The 16,211-nt window shown below is 52.9% G+C and overlaps 24 non-coding genes across 24 annotated transcripts; 5 read left to right on the forward strand and 19 right to left on the reverse strand.

Moving 5' to 3' along the window:
* Positions 1-534: 534 nt before the first annotated feature.
* On the reverse strand, positions 535-608 carry Trnai-aau. The gene has a single exon. It is a non-coding gene; the product is annotated as a tRNA-Ile (tRNA).
* Positions 609-806: 198 nt separating this feature from the next.
* On the reverse strand, positions 807-878 carry Trnae-uuc. The gene has a single exon. It is a non-coding gene; the product is annotated as a tRNA-Glu (tRNA).
* Positions 879-1,159: 281 nt separating this feature from the next.
* Trnam-cau lies at positions 1,160-1,232 on the reverse strand. Its single transcript has one exon. It is a non-coding gene; the product is annotated as a tRNA-Met (tRNA).
* Positions 1,233-1,525: 293 nt separating this feature from the next.
* On the reverse strand, positions 1,526-1,596 carry Trnag-gcc. The gene has a single exon. It is a non-coding gene; the product is annotated as a tRNA-Gly (tRNA).
* Positions 1,597-1,937: 341 nt separating this feature from the next.
* Trnag-ucc lies at positions 1,938-2,009 on the forward strand. Its single transcript has one exon. It is a non-coding gene; the product is annotated as a tRNA-Gly (tRNA).
* A 586-nt stretch (positions 2,010-2,595) lies between these two features.
* On the reverse strand, positions 2,596-2,669 carry Trnai-aau. Its single transcript has one exon. It is a non-coding gene; the product is annotated as a tRNA-Ile (tRNA).
* Positions 2,670-2,867: 198 nt separating this feature from the next.
* Positions 2,868-2,939, reverse strand: Trnae-uuc. The gene has a single exon. It is a non-coding gene; the product is annotated as a tRNA-Glu (tRNA).
* Positions 2,940-3,220: 281 nt separating this feature from the next.
* On the reverse strand, positions 3,221-3,293 carry Trnam-cau. The gene has a single exon. It is a non-coding gene; the product is annotated as a tRNA-Met (tRNA).
* A 293-nt stretch (positions 3,294-3,586) lies between these two features.
* Trnag-gcc lies at positions 3,587-3,657 on the reverse strand. The gene has a single exon. It is a non-coding gene; the product is annotated as a tRNA-Gly (tRNA).
* Positions 3,658-3,998: 341 nt separating this feature from the next.
* On the forward strand, positions 3,999-4,070 carry Trnag-ucc. The gene has a single exon. It is a non-coding gene; the product is annotated as a tRNA-Gly (tRNA).
* Positions 4,071-4,656: 586 nt separating this feature from the next.
* Positions 4,657-4,730, reverse strand: Trnai-aau. The gene has a single exon. It is a non-coding gene; the product is annotated as a tRNA-Ile (tRNA).
* A 198-nt stretch (positions 4,731-4,928) lies between these two features.
* On the reverse strand, positions 4,929-5,000 carry Trnae-uuc. The gene has a single exon. It is a non-coding gene; the product is annotated as a tRNA-Glu (tRNA).
* A 281-nt stretch (positions 5,001-5,281) lies between these two features.
* Positions 5,282-5,354, reverse strand: Trnam-cau. The gene has a single exon. It is a non-coding gene; the product is annotated as a tRNA-Met (tRNA).
* Positions 5,355-11,504: 6,150 nt separating this feature from the next.
* Trnag-ucc lies at positions 11,505-11,576 on the forward strand. Its single transcript has one exon. It is a non-coding gene; the product is annotated as a tRNA-Gly (tRNA).
* A 586-nt stretch (positions 11,577-12,162) lies between these two features.
* Positions 12,163-12,236, reverse strand: Trnai-aau. The gene has a single exon. It is a non-coding gene; the product is annotated as a tRNA-Ile (tRNA).
* A 198-nt stretch (positions 12,237-12,434) lies between these two features.
* Positions 12,435-12,506, reverse strand: Trnae-uuc. The gene has a single exon. It is a non-coding gene; the product is annotated as a tRNA-Glu (tRNA).
* A 281-nt stretch (positions 12,507-12,787) lies between these two features.
* On the reverse strand, positions 12,788-12,860 carry Trnam-cau. The gene has a single exon. It is a non-coding gene; the product is annotated as a tRNA-Met (tRNA).
* Positions 12,861-13,153: 293 nt separating this feature from the next.
* Trnag-gcc lies at positions 13,154-13,224 on the reverse strand. Its single transcript has one exon. It is a non-coding gene; the product is annotated as a tRNA-Gly (tRNA).
* A 341-nt stretch (positions 13,225-13,565) lies between these two features.
* On the forward strand, positions 13,566-13,637 carry Trnag-ucc. Its single transcript has one exon. It is a non-coding gene; the product is annotated as a tRNA-Gly (tRNA).
* A 576-nt stretch (positions 13,638-14,213) lies between these two features.
* On the reverse strand, positions 14,214-14,287 carry Trnai-aau. Its single transcript has one exon. It is a non-coding gene; the product is annotated as a tRNA-Ile (tRNA).
* A 198-nt stretch (positions 14,288-14,485) lies between these two features.
* Trnae-uuc lies at positions 14,486-14,557 on the reverse strand. The gene has a single exon. It is a non-coding gene; the product is annotated as a tRNA-Glu (tRNA).
* Positions 14,558-14,838: 281 nt separating this feature from the next.
* On the reverse strand, positions 14,839-14,911 carry Trnam-cau. Its single transcript has one exon. It is a non-coding gene; the product is annotated as a tRNA-Met (tRNA).
* A 293-nt stretch (positions 14,912-15,204) lies between these two features.
* Positions 15,205-15,275, reverse strand: Trnag-gcc. The gene has a single exon. It is a non-coding gene; the product is annotated as a tRNA-Gly (tRNA).
* Positions 15,276-15,616: 341 nt separating this feature from the next.
* Trnag-ucc lies at positions 15,617-15,688 on the forward strand. The gene has a single exon. It is a non-coding gene; the product is annotated as a tRNA-Gly (tRNA).
* The last annotated feature ends 523 nt before the right edge of the window (positions 15,689-16,211 follow it).

Below are 16,211 nucleotides of genomic sequence, written 5' to 3' on the forward strand. Positions count from 1 at the left end.
TGTTTTTTCGCCCTCTTACTCGCTGCATACCAGCCCTTAGTGTGTCTCGACTTGTCTCGACTTTGCTCAGCTGACGCGAGAGCTGACGCTCTCAAATCGGCCTATATCAAAACGACAAGCACGAGAAACGACTGAGAGAGGTAAGGAGAGGCGAGGCGAGGCGATGGACACACAGCACGCCCCCTTCATTTCACGGTGGCGTCTCCCTGGCCGAATCGGGCTGTAGCTCCGAAAACAAAGGAGAAACAAAAATAGGAAGTAAAACTGCCAATACTGCCCTGTGTTCCCATGCGCTCACCCGCCCAAGTACTGACAAGGGCCAAAGTTGTTACGCATCGGCAATCGGACATTTTCTTTCATTTTCTCTAACCAGTGTATTCAAGATATTATGGCCATTGCCGAGTGAATGCTGTAGTGCTTCCTGACGAGTCGGGTTCGGATCCTCTGTCAACTTCCACGCAGGGTGATGATCATTTGGTCATCACACTCGCCAGCTGAAATCGGCGCTGCCTTTTCGCAGTAGTAAAAGAGAAGTGGCCCGTGGGGGGATCGAACCCACGACCTTCGCGTTATTAGCACGACGCTCTAACCAACTGAGCTAACGGGCCTCGGCAGATGCAGTTGCTCAGCCCTACGCTGGAATCAGGTGGCATGAAGCCATACACCATTCCTATGGTCGTCGTGTGTCTGCTTCCCTAGTCTATATTCTGCTGACGGTCACGAAACAGTAGCTATATTGCGAGCAGGACGGGAAACGGCCGCTCGGACAGCTCAAACTTGTCACGATTCGTGTGGAAAAAATTCCGTTCCGGTACCGGGAATCGAACCCGGGCCTCCTGCGTGAAAGCCAGGTATCCTAGCCACTAGACCACACCGGATGCGGCCGTTTCATTCGACCGTTCGTACGGTCGCTTGTCGCATTGTCGCTCTCTTTGCGAGCATCTTTGCACATACTGACTGGCAAGGCGCGCACCTCAAACGTCGCAGAGCAATGCTTTTGGCTTCATGCTCTGCTGGGAGAAGAGGAATAGGGAAGCTGTATGTAGCAATAACAGGAAGTAAACATTTTCCCGCTGAAGCGTTGAAACGTTGCGGATAACAAACAAGAAATAAGTTGGCGCCCTAGCAACAGCACCACCTTCAGTCACAGAAAATTAGATGCCCCGGGTGAGGATCGAACTCACGACCTTAAGATTATGAGACTTACGCGCTGCCTACTGCGCTACCGAGGCAGGCGATCGTTAGACCTTCTGGAATCTTGGTAAGTACCGAATACAAGTGGTAGAGAGTCTGCACTCCCTGGCTCATTTTTTCTGTTGCTACACGTGCATTCACGGCGCGGCAGGCAACTTGCGATGCTAGGCCGACGCCAGTATGTACAATAGCACGCAGGAGTCCAAACGAGCAGTCGTCCGCGCTGCATGATTGGTTCTTTCCACACGGAATCCCGCGGTTCATTCTCATGGCTCACGCAGTTCGAGTGCGAAAGACACGCAGCACCCCTACCGGAGAAAAAACAAAATGATGCATCGGCCGGGAATCGAACCCGGGCCGCCCGCGTGGCAGGCGAGCATTCTACCACTGAACCACCGATGCTCGGGCCAGCGGTACCTTCACGCTGCTTCCCGAGCAGATGTCTCAAGGGAAAGTGGGACTGCCGTCAAGCGCCGTAGCATTCTGTGGAGAAGATGCTGCAGACGCTGAATCCTGCACTGCACTGCTTAAAGATGCCGCCAGAACGCGGTCCTCTGCGTACTCTTGCGCCGCCGGCGCCGACTCTTGCCAAAGGATGCGAAATGTGCGCGGATACGCTGTCCGAATGCGTCTGGATGTGCTCCCCTAGCCTGCCTCGAAATGCGCCTGCCGGGTACGATCACCTTCGGCCGCTGCCGACAGGCGGGAAGCCGACTCAGCGCGGTGGCGGGGCGCTCGCTTGTGCGGTGGTGGTGTAATGGTCAGCATAGTTGCCTTCCAAGCAGTTGATCCGGGTTCGATTCCCGGCCACCGCAGCAGGCTTTTAATTTCGCGTATGAGTACTTTTGCCACGCGCTCTTAAACTATTGTTTTTTCGCCCTCTTACTCGCTGCATACCAGCCCTTAGTGTGTCTCGACTTGTCTCGACTTTGCTCAGCTGACGCGAGAGCTGACGCTCTCAAATCGGCCTATATCAAAACGACAAGCACGAGAAACGACTGAGAGAGGTAAGGAGAGGCGAGGCGAGGCGATGGACACACAGCACGCCCCCTTCATTTCACGGTGGCGTCTCCCTGGCCGAATCGGGCTGTAGCTCCGAAAACAAAGGAGAAACAAAAATAGGAAGTAAAACTGCCAATACTGCCCTGTGTTCCCATGCGCTCACCCGCCCAAGTACTGACAAGGGCCAAAGCTGTTACGCATCGGCAATCGGACATTTTCTTTCATTTTCTCTAACCAGTGTATTCAAGATATTATGGCCATTGCCGAGTGAATGCTGTAGTGCTTCCCGACGAGTCGGGTTCGGATCCTCTGTCAACTTCCACGCAGGGTGATGATCATTTGGTCATCACACTCGCCAGCTGAAATCGGCGCTGCCTTTTCGCAGTAGTAAAAGAGAAGTGGCCCGTGGGGGGATCGAACCCACGACCTTCGCGTTATTAGCACGACGCTCTAACCAACTGAGCTAACGGGCCTCGGCAGATGCAGTTGCTCAGCCCTACGCTGGAATCAGGTGGCATGAAGCCATACACCATTCCTATGGTCGTCGTGTGTCTGCTTCCCTAGTCTATATTCTGCTGACGGTCACGAAACAGTAGCTATATTGCGAGCAGGACGGGAAACGGCCGCTCGGACAGCTCAAACTTGTCACGATTCGTGTGGAAAAAATTCCGTTCCGGTACCGGGAATCGAACCCGGGCCTCCTGGGTGAAAGCCAGGTATCCTAGCCACTAGACCACACCGGATGCGGCCGTTTCATTCGACCGTTCGTACGGTCGCTTGTCGCATTGTCGCTCTCTTTGCGAGCATCTTTGCACATACTGACTGGCAAGGCGCGCACCTCAAACGTCGCAGAGCAATGCTTTTGGCTTCATGCTCTGCTGGGAGAAGAGGAATAGGGAAGCTGTATGTAGCAATAACAGGAAGTAAACATTTTCCCGCTGAAGCGTTGAAACGTTGCGGATAACAAACAAGAAATAAGTTGGCGCCCTAGCAACAGCACCACCTTCAGTCACAGAAAATTAGATGCCCCGGGTGAGGATCGAACTCACGACCTTAAGATTATGAGACTTACGCGCTGCCTACTGCGCTACCGAGGCAGGCGATCGTTAGACCTTCTGGAATCTTGGTAAGTACCGAATACAAGTGGTAGAGAGTCTGCACTCCCTGGCTCATTTTTTCTGTTGCTACACGTGCATTCACGGCGCGGCAGGCAACTTGCGATGCTAGGCCGACGCCAGTATGTACAATAGCACGCAGGAGTCCAAACGAGCAGTCGTCCGCGCTGCATGATTGGTTCTTTCCACACGGAATCCCGCGGTTCATTCTCATGGCTCACGCAGTTCGAGTGCGAAAGACACGCAGCACCCCTACCGGAGAAAAAACAAAACGATGCATCGGCCGGGAATCGAACCCGGGCCGCCCGCGTGGCAGGCGAGCATTCTACCACTGAACCACCGATGCTCGGGCCAGCGGTACCTTCACGCTGCTTCCCGAGCAGATGTCTCAAGGGAAAGTGGGACTGCCGTCAAGCGCCGTAGCATTCTGTGGAGAAGATGCTGCAGACGCTGAATCCTGCACTGCACTGCTTAAAGATGCCGCCAGAACGCGGTCCTCTGCGTACTCTTGCGCCGCCGGCGCCGACTCTTGCCAAAGGATGCGAAATGTGCGCGGATACGCTGTCCGAATGCGTCTGGATGTGCTCCCCTAGCCTGCCTCGAAATGCGCCTGCCGGGTACGATCACCTTCGGCCGCTGCCGACAGGCGGGAAGCCGACTCAGCGCGGTGGCGGGGCGCTCGCTTGTGCGGTGGTGGTGTAATGGTCAGCATAGTTGCCTTCCAAGCAGTTGATCCGGGTTCGATTCCCGGCCACCGCAGCAGGCTTTTAATTTCGCGTATGAGTACTTTTGCCACGCGCTCTTAAACTATTGTTTTTTCGCCCTCTTACTCGCTGCATACCAGCCCTTAGTGTGTCTCGACTTGTCTCGACTTTGCTCAGCTGACGCGAGAGCTGACGCTCTCAAATCGGCCTATATCAAAACGACAAGCACGAGAAACGACTGAGAGAGGTAAGGAGAGGCGAGGCGAGGCGATGGACACACAGCACGCCCCCTTCATTTCACGGTGGCGTCTCCCTGGCCGAATCGGGCTGTAGCTCCGAAAACAAAGGAGAAACAAAAATAGGAAGTAAAACTGCCAATACTGCCCTGTGTTCCCATGCGCTCACCCGCCCAAGTACTGACAAGGGCCAAAGTTGTTACGCATCGGCAATCGGACATTTTCTTTCATTTTCTCTAACCAGTGTATTCAAGATATTATGGCCATTGCCGAGTGAATGCTGTAGTGCTTCCCGACGAGTCGGGTTCGGATCCTCTGTCAACTTCCACGCAGGGTGATGATCATTTGGTCATCACACTCGCCAGCTGAAATCGGCGCTGCCTTTTCGCAGTAGTAAAAGAGAAGTGGCCCGTGGGGGGATCGAACCCACGACCTTCGCGTTATTAGCACGACGCTCTAACCAACTGAGCTAACGGGCCTCGGCAGATGCAGTTGCTCAGCCCTACGCTGGAATCAGGTGGCATGAAGCCATACACCATTCCTATGGTCGTCGTGTGTCTGCTTCCCTAGTCTATATTCTGCTGACGGTCACGAAACAGTAGCTATATTGCGAGCAGGACGGGAAACGGCCGCTCGGACAGCTCAAACTTGTCACGATTCGTGTGGAAAAAATTCCGTTCCGGTACCGGGAATCGAACCCGGGCCTCCTGGGTGAAAGCCAGGTATCCTAGCCACTAGACCACACCGGATGCGGCCGTTTCATTCGACCGTTCGTACGGTCGCTTGTCGCATTGTCGCTCTCTTTGCGAGCATCTTTGCACATACTGACTGGCAAGGCGCGCACCTCAAACGTCGCAGAGCAATGCTTTTGGCTTCATGCTCTGCTGGGAGAAGAGGAATAGGGAAGCTGTATGTAGCAATAACAGGAAGTAAACATTTTCCCGCTGAAGCGTTGAAACGTTGCGGATAACAAACAAGAAATAAGTTGGCGCCCTAGCAACAGCACCACCTTCAGTCACAGAAAATTAGATGCCCCGGGTGAGGATCGAACTCACGACCTTAAGATTATGAGACTTACGCGCTGCCTACTGCGCTACCGAGGCAGGCGATCGTTAGACCTTCTGGAATCTTGGTAAGTACCGAATACAAGTGGTAGAGAGTCTGCACTCCCTGGCTCATTTTTTCTGTTGCTACACGTGCATTCACGGCGCGGCAGGCAACTTGCGATGCTAGGCCGACGCCAGTATGTACAATAGCACGCAGGAGTCCAAACGAGCAGTCGTCCGCGCTGCATGATTGGTTCTTTCCACACGGAATCCCGCGGTTCATTCTCATGGCTCACGCAGTTCGAGTGCGAAAGACACGCAGCACCCCTACCGGAGAAAAAACAAAATGATGCATCGGCCGGGAACCGAACCCGGGCCGCCCGCGTGGCAGGCGAGCATTCTACCACTTTTTTTTTTTTTTTTTTTTTTTTTTTTTCCACCGCTCTACCAACTTTTTTTTTTTTTTTTTTTTTTTTTTTTTCGCATAAGAGGAGCAACAAAAACGCGCGATTCCGGTACCGGGAATCGAACCCGGGCCTCCTGGGTGAGAGCCAGGTATCCTAGCCACTTTTTTTTTTTTTTTTTTTCTTTTTTTTTTTTTTTTTTTTTTTTGATTAAGCCTTATCCATTTTTTTGTACCACTTTTTTTTTTTTTTTATTTTATTTTTTTTTTTTTTCTTTGTTCGTTGTATTGTGTTTATTCGTTTGTCTTCTGTCCTTCTTTGTTCGTTTTCTTTCTTCTGGTTCGCATTTTTGTTTATTCAAACACACTAAATTATGTATGTCGTCGAAAGAACTGTTACTGGGAAGGAAATATTCGTGAAATTCAGACGTTATCATATGCATCATCCCCAGGAGACAAATGAATGTCTTCGCAGAGAGTATATCCTGCGACTGTAGTACAGGGATGACGAATTGTTGTAGCAGATGTCCCACTTATCCATGTTCTATGGCATCTCAAGGACGACGTGAAGAAAATGTTGAAATGTTGACTGATACCGGTGACCATATTGGCTGGTTGTGCGCCAGTGTTGGGTTGAGAGATAGACTTGAAAATCTAAGACATTAGGGGCACTGCCGGACAGAATATAGTTGATAAAATGTCCCACGAGCCATAGGTAACCGTTATGTTTGGCAGCTGGAAAAAGTCGGAAATCTGGGCGCAGAATGTCGTGGATCTGAATCGCATGAGGCGCAGTCCGGTTAAGCACAGCGAGTTTTTTGCGCGTCCAGTTCCAGATGTGCACTTGGTCCTTGCAGACAAACAGATGGGGAATAGTCGCCACCACGTGGCACAAGCCGCAGTAGGGACTCGGTTCAAGATTAATCCTGTGTCGCTTTTCTTGCGTCGGAACAGTTTCAGTGACCACGTCATACCATTTGGAGCGAACATCCGTCGGTAGCGTCGGATTGTGAATGTTAGTCCAAACGAGGGACCAATTGCAAGCCGGATACTTCTTTTCCAAGGGGCTCGGCAGTGACGGCCTAAGTAAGTGGCGGTACAGTTGAACTGTCGGCTTCTTGAAAAGCTCATCGTCGAGATAGCTACTTTCAAGATAATACAGTGCTATATGCTGAAAGTGCGAGCTGACGCGGCCAATGTCCACAGGCGGAGATAAGTTGCGAGGGCGGGACAGCTGATAGAGCCGCTTCGTGACGGTGTCCTCGCTGGCGGTGAGTATCCGCCATGAGCGTCTCAGATACAGAGCAAGGGCGTGAATGCCGGGGTTTTTCAAGCCAAGGCCTCCCATATCGCATGGCAAAGCAGTCGTGGTGAAGGAAACCTTAAAAATATTGAGCTTCCAGACGTACCAGGCGGCCGCTGCTAGAAGTGATCTTGCTACTGTGGTTGGCATGGGTAGGACGGCGGCAACAAACTGTAATTTGGAGAGGGCATAAGAATTGACGAAAAACGCTCGCTGCAAACGATCGAGGTGTCGCATGTTCTGGTCGCGCAGGAGTGCTTTTATCGCCTGAATTTTGGGTATCCAATTTTTGTGAGACATGTCCTGTGGCCGGGCCGTGACGTAGAGACCAAGGTGTTTTCTAGTCTGTACACAGGGCAGCCAAGCGTCGCCTGTGAGCGGTCGTTCCTGACCAAGCGTTAAGACGGCGGATTTAGTGACGTTTAACATTGCACCACTATCGCTTTGGAATTCCTCAAGAATGCGCTTCGCTGCGGTGACATCGCGAACATCATTAAGGAGCACGCTGACATCGTCGGCGTATGCTTGGACCACAGACTTGACACCATAAAACTGGAATCCAGGTAGGCTATGATGTAGGCGGCGCAACAAGGGTTCCATCAGGATCGCATAAAGCGTCGTTGAGAGAGGGCAGCCTTGCTTGATACCTCGTGAGAGCTGGATGTACTCCGTCAATGTATTATTGATCAGGAACCGTGTACGTGTACCACTGATACAGTTGTTGATGAGGTGGATAAAATTAAGACTGAAGCCCATTGTTTCCATCACGCTACTGAGATAACGATAGTCAGCCCGATCGTAAGCCTTGTCAAAATCGAGAAATGCTATGGCCATTGGAGTGCGGGTGTCCCAGGTGAGGGAGACTAGATCCCGATACAGCGCCAAAATGGTGGACAGTGAGCGACCACGTATCGCACTCATTTGGTATGGTCCCAGAAGATCGGGTAACAGGTGCCGTAATCGGGCATTGAGGGCTCGCGTCAGAAGTTTAAAGTCCGCATTGAGCAAAGTAATGGGCCGCAGATCTTTGGTGGTGGTCGGCGTCGGCGTCTTAGGTAGTAAAACAGTTAACCCCTCTGTGAAGGCTTGGGGCAGAGCAATCCCACATAGTATTTCATTGTACACCTCCGTGAGTCCGTCCCCTAATATAGGCCAATATGTGACGTAAAACTCGACAGAGAGCCCGTCCGTGCCCGGAGATTTATTTCGTGGTGCGGCAAGCAGGGCATCCTTTAGTTCTTCGTTGGTAAAGGGAGCGAGCAAGTCCCGATTGTGGTCGTCGGTAATGCGGTACGGTGGATGTCCAGAGTGATACCATTCTCGCACTTTCTCATGTGGTACACCCGCTCGGGTGTAAAGTGCGGCAAAGTGGTTGGCAACATGGTTTTTTATGTCGCGGTGTTGGGTATAAAAAGCACCGTCGGCATCTTGCAACTTATGAATAAGTTTCCTGCGCGCCGCATGTAACTGTTGGACGATATGGTGAACAGACGTTTGCTGTTGCGGCAAGTTGGTGAAGTCACGTGCACGAATCTGGTGGCCGATAGCGTTCCGTCCCATCAAGGATGTAATTTTCGCTTGGAGTCTGCGTACGTGCGTGATGTTATTAGGTACCTGATGATAATCCCGGTACAATTCTCGCAGGGCGCAGAAATAGAATTCAGTGATCTCCTTCTCACCGCGCGCGCGAATCCTGGCGTGGAGTTTGAGGCAAGTAATGAGTTTCCTCTTTGCATAAAGCGTCCACCAATCAATCCACGTGGGGTACGTGGGCCTGCGTGATGTGACGGAATGCCAAACCGACCGTATCTCACGCTCTAAAGTGGCGTCTTGTAAGAGGCGACAGTTGAGTTGCCATCGTCCGAAGCCTCTGTAAACCTTCTGCGGCGAGTGATTGAAGACGGTGTGGTAAGCGATATGGTCACTGAAATTAACGGGCCAATATTCGCAAGTTCCCACGTCGGCTAAAAGACCGCGGTGCACATATATGCGATCTAACCTGCTGGAAGACGTCTGCGTAAAGTGAGTAAAGGCAGCTTCATCTGGGTGTAAGGTCTCCCACGTGTCGACTAACTGCAATTCTGTGACCAGTGTCAGCAGTTCCTGACTGAAGTTAAAATTCGGCGTTTGATCGGAGCGGCGCAAAACGCAGTTAAAGTCACCACCCATAATAATACGCAGGCGCAAGTCGGTGATTAAAGGCGCTATCTCTCCAGTATAAAACTCCCTCCTCGCCGCTCGCGCGCTGGAACCGGAAGGAGCGTACACATTAAGAAGGAGTACATCATGGAACTGGGCGGCAATGCCCCGTCCGGTAGGTAACATGGACAAACAAGAACATTCAATGCCTTCCCGATACAGAATGATGGTACCGGCCTCCGTTCCTATATTCACAATGGCGTCATAACCGGGGACGTCGGCTAGGAGTGGAGTCATTGCTTCCTGTACGAACAGAATATCTATATCAGCGGCCCGTAAATACTGTCGAAGGCTGTGGATTTTTGCTTGAGAGACAATGCGGTTGACATTCACAGTAGAAATCTTATAGGATTGTCGTGAACGGAGCGATATGGGACGACTGGTCATCTGCAGATGGAAACAGGTAAGATTTTTAACCCTTCAGTAGTCGTCCGCTTCGGAGGTCGAATAAGTCTAGACGTCGCCGTCCGTGGAAGCTGCATTGCGCCGAGGCGTAAGCAGCGTATCACCAGTTGCCATCGGTTCGTCACGGTCGGGAGTGCCGGCCATATCTTCAGTGTCATCCGCCCAATTGACAACAGACACTGCCGTTGTCGCGCCTGCTGTGGCGGTTCCGGAACCGCATAGCGGGCCGTCACCCTGCGCATCCGGCACTTGCTCCGTCCGCGGTGGTGCACAAGTCTCTGCCCTCCCCGTGTCAAGGTTGGAGACATCATCGTCAATATTCATGGGTGAGGCCAACGACGGAAGACAAGCGTCGGTTCCCGAAGTGTCATCGCAGATCATGCGGCCTGCTTGTTTGGCCTTTTCACGCAAGAGGGGCGCCGATTGGGCTGCCTCAGGACGAGCGATCCGACGTTTCTTGTGTTTTTTCGGGGAGGACCTACCGACGGAGACTTCCGCATTCTCTAAAGGAAGAGGAAGAGTCCCTGTCTCTTGCCGTCTGTCAATATCGGTAGTAGCCGCCTCCACATCGTCAACCCTGGCTTCCTCACGTGAGGCGTCACGGGGCACCGCGTCTAGTAAGCCAGTGGCCGGCAAAGCTTCCTGAGTGGTAGATATTTCCATAGGTACATCTCCGTCATTCGTAATATCGGCCACACGAAGTCCCACGTCCACAGCCGGCGCCGTGGGTGTATTAGCACGGACCGCCGCTACATAAGTAGTCGGTAATATTGTCGGTTGCGTGGGAGTGGCTAGTTCACCAGCAGGCAGCTGTGTTACACGTCGTTGGATGCACTGTGCTCGGACGTGTCCTGTGGAATTACAGCCGGAACATGTACGGGGCTGTCCCTCATACATGATTATCGCCCTGTATCCACAAATCGTTAGGTAGGATGGAATATGCCGTTGCAATTCGATCTTAATTTGCCGCACACCATTCAAGACAGGGTACTTATGGAACGAGGCCCACTTTTCGGCAATGTTACTGATAATTTTGCCGTAGGACTGAAGAGAAGCATTAATTTGTTCGGCCGTGATTTCAAAAGGCAACTCGAAAATCCTGACGGTGAGAATACCAAGACCAGCGTGGACAACAGTCACCTCACCAACATTCCCGTCACTGTGTCGAAATTTATAGGTACCGCCACATGACTCGATGATTTTGTCGCACAATTCTGGGTCACGCAATTTGATATAAACTGTGCTACTAACAATAGACAAATGGATACCAATGATATCGGTGGGGGGTAATTTTACGTCTTCATCAAGAAATCGTTCGACTTCGTAATACTTCGGTCGAGAGAAACTGCCATCAAACATAAACTTCAAAGTATCTTTGCGCTCTGGGTGATCCATGTTAGGTTCTAGTCGTTAACAACAAGATGTAATGCGCGCCGCAACGGCCCTCGACTCACCACGTGCCGCACCGCAAGCCGCAGCTGAGCACGTAAACAACGCTCCAGGCACGTCCGACTGGCACGACGGCCGCGCCTCGACTGCCACTGAACCACCGATGCTCGGGCCAGCGGTACCTTCACGCTGCTTCCCGAGCAGATGTCTCAAGGGAAAGTGGGACTGCCGTCAAGCGCCGTAGCATTCTGTGGAGAAGATGCTGCAGACGCTGAATCCTGCACTGCACTGCTTAAAGATGCCGCCAGAACGCGGTCCTCTGCGTACTCTTGCGCCGCCGGCGCCGACTCTTGCCAAAGGATGCGAAATGTGCGCGGATACGCTGTCCGAATGCGTCTGGATGTGCTCCCCTAGCCTGCCTCGAAATGCGCCTGCCGGGTACGATCACCTTCGGCCGCTGCCGACAGGCGGGAAGCCGACTCAGCGCGGTGGCGGGGCGCTCGCTTGTGCGGTGGTGGTGTAATGGTCAGCATAGTTGCCTTCCAAGCAGTTGATCCGGGTTCGATTCCCGGCCACCGCAGCAGGCTTTTAATTTCGCGTATGAGTACTTTTGCCACGCGCTCTTAAACTATTGTTTTTTCGCCCTCTTACTCGCTGCATACCAGCCCTTAGTGTGTCTCGACTTGTCTCGACTTTGCTCAGCTGACGCGAGAGCTGACGCTCTCAAATCGGCCTATATCAAAACGACAAGCACGAGAAACGACTGAGAGAGGTAAGGAGAGGCGAGGCGAGGCGATGGACACACAGCACGCCCCCTTCATTTCACGGTGGCGTCTCCCTGGCCGAATCGGGCTGTAGCTCCGAAAACAAAGGAGAAACAAAAATAGGAAGTAAAACTGCCAATACTGCCCTGTGTTCCCATGCGCTCACCCGCCCAAGTACTGACAAGGGCCAAAGTTGTTACGCATCGGCAATCGGACATTTTCTTTCATTTTCTCTAACCAGTGTATTCAAGATATTATGGCCATTGCCGAGTGAATGCTGTAGTGCTTCCCGACGAGTCGGGTTCGGATCCTCTGTCAACTTCCACGCAGGGTGATGATCATTTGGTCATCACACTCGCCAGCTGAAATCGGCGCTGCCTTTTCGCAGTAGTAAAAGAGAAGTGGCCCGTGGGGGGATCGAACCCACGACCTTCGCGTTATTAGCACGACGCTCTAACCAACTGAGCTAACGGGCCTCGGCAGATGCAGTTGCTCAGCCCTACGCTGGAATCAGGTGGCATGAAGCCATACACCATTCCTATGGTCGTCGTGTGTCTGCTTCCCTAGTCTATATTCTGCTGACGGTCACGAAACAGTAGCTATATTGCGAGCAGGACGGGAAACGGCCGCTCGGACAGCTCAAACTTGTCACGATTCGTGTGGAAAAAATTCCGTTCCGGTACCGGGAATCGAACCCGGGCCTCCTGGGTGAAAGCCAGGTATCCTAGCCACTAGACCACACCGGATGCGGCCGTTTCATTCGACCGTTCGTACGGTCGCTTGTCGCATTGTCGCTCTCTTTGCGAGCATCTTTGCACATACTGACTGGCAAGGCGCGCACCTCAAACGTCGCAGAACAATGCTTTTGGCTTCATGCTCTGCTGGGAGAAGAGGAATAGGGAAGCTGTATGTAGCAATAACAGGAAGTAAACATTTTCCCGCTGAAGCGTTGAAACGTTGCGGATAACAAACAAGAAATAAGTTGGCGCCCTAGCAACAGCACCACCTTCAGTCACAGAAAATTAGATGCCCCGGGTGAGGATCGAACTCACGACCTTAAGATTATGAGACTTACGCGCTGCCTACTGCGCTACCGAGGCAGGCGATCGTTAGACCTTCTGGAATCTTGGTAAGTACCGAATACAAGTGGTAGAGAGTCTGCACTCCCTGGCTCATTTTTTCTGTTGCTACACGTGCATTCACGGCGCGGCAGGCAACTTGCGATGCTAGGCCGACGCCAGTATGTACAATAGCACGCAGGAGTCCAAACGAGCAGTCGTCCGCGCTGCATGATTGGTTCTTTCCACACGGAATCCCGCGGTTCATTCTCATGGCTCACGCAGTTCGAGTGCGAAAGACACGCAGCACCCCTACCGGAGAAAAAACAAAATGATGCATCGGCCGGGAACCGAACCCGGGCCGCCCGCGTGGCAGGCGAGCATTCTACCACTGAACCACCGATGCTCGGGCCAGCGGTAGCTTCACGCTGCTTCCCGAGCAGATGTCTCAAGGGAAAGTGGGACTGCCGTCAAGCGCCGTAGCATTCTGTGGAGAAGATGCTGCAGACGCTGAATCCTGCACTGCACTGCTTAAAGATGCCGCCAGAACGCGGTCCTCTGCGTACTCTTGCGCCGCCGGCGCCGACTCTTGCCAAAGGATGCGAAATGTGCGCGGATACGCTGTCCGAATGCGTCTGGATGTGCTCCCCTAGCCTGCCTCGAAATGCGCCTGCCGGGTACGATCACCTTCGGCCGCTGCCGACAGGCGGGAAGCCGACTCAGCGCGGTGGCGGGGCGCTCGCTTGTGCGGTGGTGGTGTAATGGTCAGCATAGTTGCCTTCCAAGCAGTTGATCCGGGTTCGATTCCCGGCCACCGCAGCAGGCTTTTAATTTCGCGTATGAGTACTTTTGCCACGCGCTCTTAAACTATTGTTTTTTCGCCCTCTTACTCGCTGCATACCAGCCCTTAGTGTGTCTCGACTTGTCTCGACTTTGCTCAGCTGACGCGAGAGCTGACGCTCTCAAATCGGCCTATATCAAAACGACAAGCACGAGAAACGACTGAGAGAGGTAAGGAGAGGCGAGGCGAGGCGATGGACACACAGCACGCCCCCTTCATTTCACGGTGGCGTCTCCCTGGCCGAATCGGGCTGTAGCTCCGAAAACAAAGGAGAAACAAAAATAGGAAGTAAAACTGCCAATACTGCCCTGTGTTCCCATGCGCTCACCCGCCCAAGTACTGACAAGGGCCAAAGTTGTTACGCATCGGCAATCGGACATTTTCTCTAACCAGTGTATTCAAGATATTATGGCCATTGCCGAGTGAATGCTGTAGTGCTTCCCGACGAGTCGGGTTCGGATCCTCTGTCAACTTCCACGCAGGGTGATGATCATTTGGTCATCACACTCGCCAGCTGAAATCGGCGCTGCCTTTTCGCAGTAGTAAAAGAGAAGTGGCCCGTGGGGGGATCGAACCCACGACCTTCGCGTTATTAGCACGACGCTCTAACCAACTGAGCTAACGGGCCTCGGCAGATGCAGTTGCTCAGCCCTACGCTGGAATCAGGTGGCATGAAGCCATACACCATTCCTATGGTCGTCGTGTGTCTGCTTCCCTAGTCTATATTCTGCTGACGGTCACGAAACAGTAGCTATATTGCGAGCAGGACGGGAAACGGCCGCTCGGACAGCTCAAACTTGTCACGATTCGTGTGGAAAAAATTCCGTTCCGGTACCGGGAATCGAACCCGGGCCTCCTGGGTGAAAGCCAGGTATCCTAGCCACTAGACCACACCGGATGCGGCCGTTTCATTCGACCGTTCGTACGGTCGCTTGTCGCATTGTCGCTCTCTTTGCGAGCATCTTTGCACATACTGACTGGCAAGGCGCGCACCTCAAACGTCGCAGAGCAATGCTTTTGGCTTCATGCTCTGCTGGGAGAAGAGGAATAGGGAAGCTGTATGTAGCAATAACAGGAAGTAAACATTTTCCCGCTGAAGCGTTGAAACGTTGCGGATAACAAACAAGAAATAAGTTGGCGCCCTAGCAACAGCACCACCTTCAGTCACAGAAAATTAGATGCCCCGGGTGAGGATCGAACTCACGACCTTAAGATTATGAGACTTACGCGCTGCCTACTGCGCTACCGAGGCAGGCGATCGTTAGACCTTCTGGAATCTTGGTAAGTACCGAATACAAGTGGTAGAGAGTCTGCACTCCCTGGCTCATTTTTTCTGTTGCTACACGTGCATTCACGGCGCGGCAGGCAACTTGCGATGCTAGGCCGACGCCAGTATGTACAATAGCACGCAGGAGTCCAAACGAGCAGTCGTCCGCGCTGCACGATTGGTTCTTTCCACACGGAATCCCGCGGTTCATTCTCATGGCTCACGCAGTTCGAGTGCGAAAGACACGCAGCACCCCTACCGGAGAAAAAACAAAATGATGCATCGGCCGGGAATCGAACCCGGGCCGCCCGCGTGGCAGGCGAGCATTCTACCACTGAACCACCGATGCTCGGGCCAGCGGTACCTTCACGCTGCTTCCCGAGCAGATGTCTCAAGGGAAAGTGGGACTGCCGTCAAGCGCCGTAGCATTCTGTGGAGAAGATGCTGCAGACGCTGAATCCTGCACTGCACTGCTTAAAGATGCCGCCAGAACGCGGTCCTCTGCGTACTCTTGCGCCGCCGGCGCCGACTCTTGCCAAAGGATGCGAAATGTGCGCGGATACGCTGTCCGAATGCGTCTGGATGTGCTCCCCTAGCCTGCCTCGAAATGCGCCTGCCGGGTACGATCGCCTTCGGCCGCTGCCGACAGGCGGGAAGCCGACTCAGCGCGGTGGCGGGGCGCTCGCTTGTGCGGTGGTGGTGTAATGGTCAGCATAGTTGCCTTCCAAGCAGTTGATCCGGGTTCGATTCCCGGCCACCGCAGCAGGCTTTTAATTTCGCGTATGAGTACTTTTGCCACGCGCTCTTAAACTATTGTTTTTTCGCCCTCTTACTCGCTGCATACCAGCCCTTAGTGTGTCTCGACTTGTCTCGACTTTGCTCAGCTGACGCGAGAGCTGACGCTCTCAAATCGGCCTATATCAAAACGACAAGCACGAGAAACGACTGAGAGAGGTAAGGAGAGGCGAGGCGAGGCGATGGACACACAGCACGCCCCCTTCATTTCACGGTGGCGTCTCCCTGGCCGAATCGGGCTGTAGCTCCGAAAACAAAGGAGAAACAAAAATAGGAAGTAAAACTGCCAATACTGCCCTGTGTTCCCATGCGCTCACCCGCCCAAGTACTGACAAGGGCCAAAGTTGTTACGCATCGGCAATCGGACATTTTCTTTCATTTTCTCTAACCAGTGTATTCAAGATATTATGGCCATTGCCGAGTGAATGCTGTAGTGCTTCCCGACGAGTCGGGTTCGGATCCTCTGTCAACTTCCACGCAGGGTGATGAT

Source organism: Schistocerca americana, unplaced genomic scaffold (assembly GCF_021461395.2).
Source record: "Schistocerca americana isolate TAMUIC-IGC-003095 unplaced genomic scaffold, iqSchAmer2.1 HiC_scaffold_133, whole genome shotgun sequence".
NCBI lineage: Eukaryota > Metazoa > Arthropoda > Insecta > Orthoptera > Acrididae > Schistocerca > Schistocerca americana.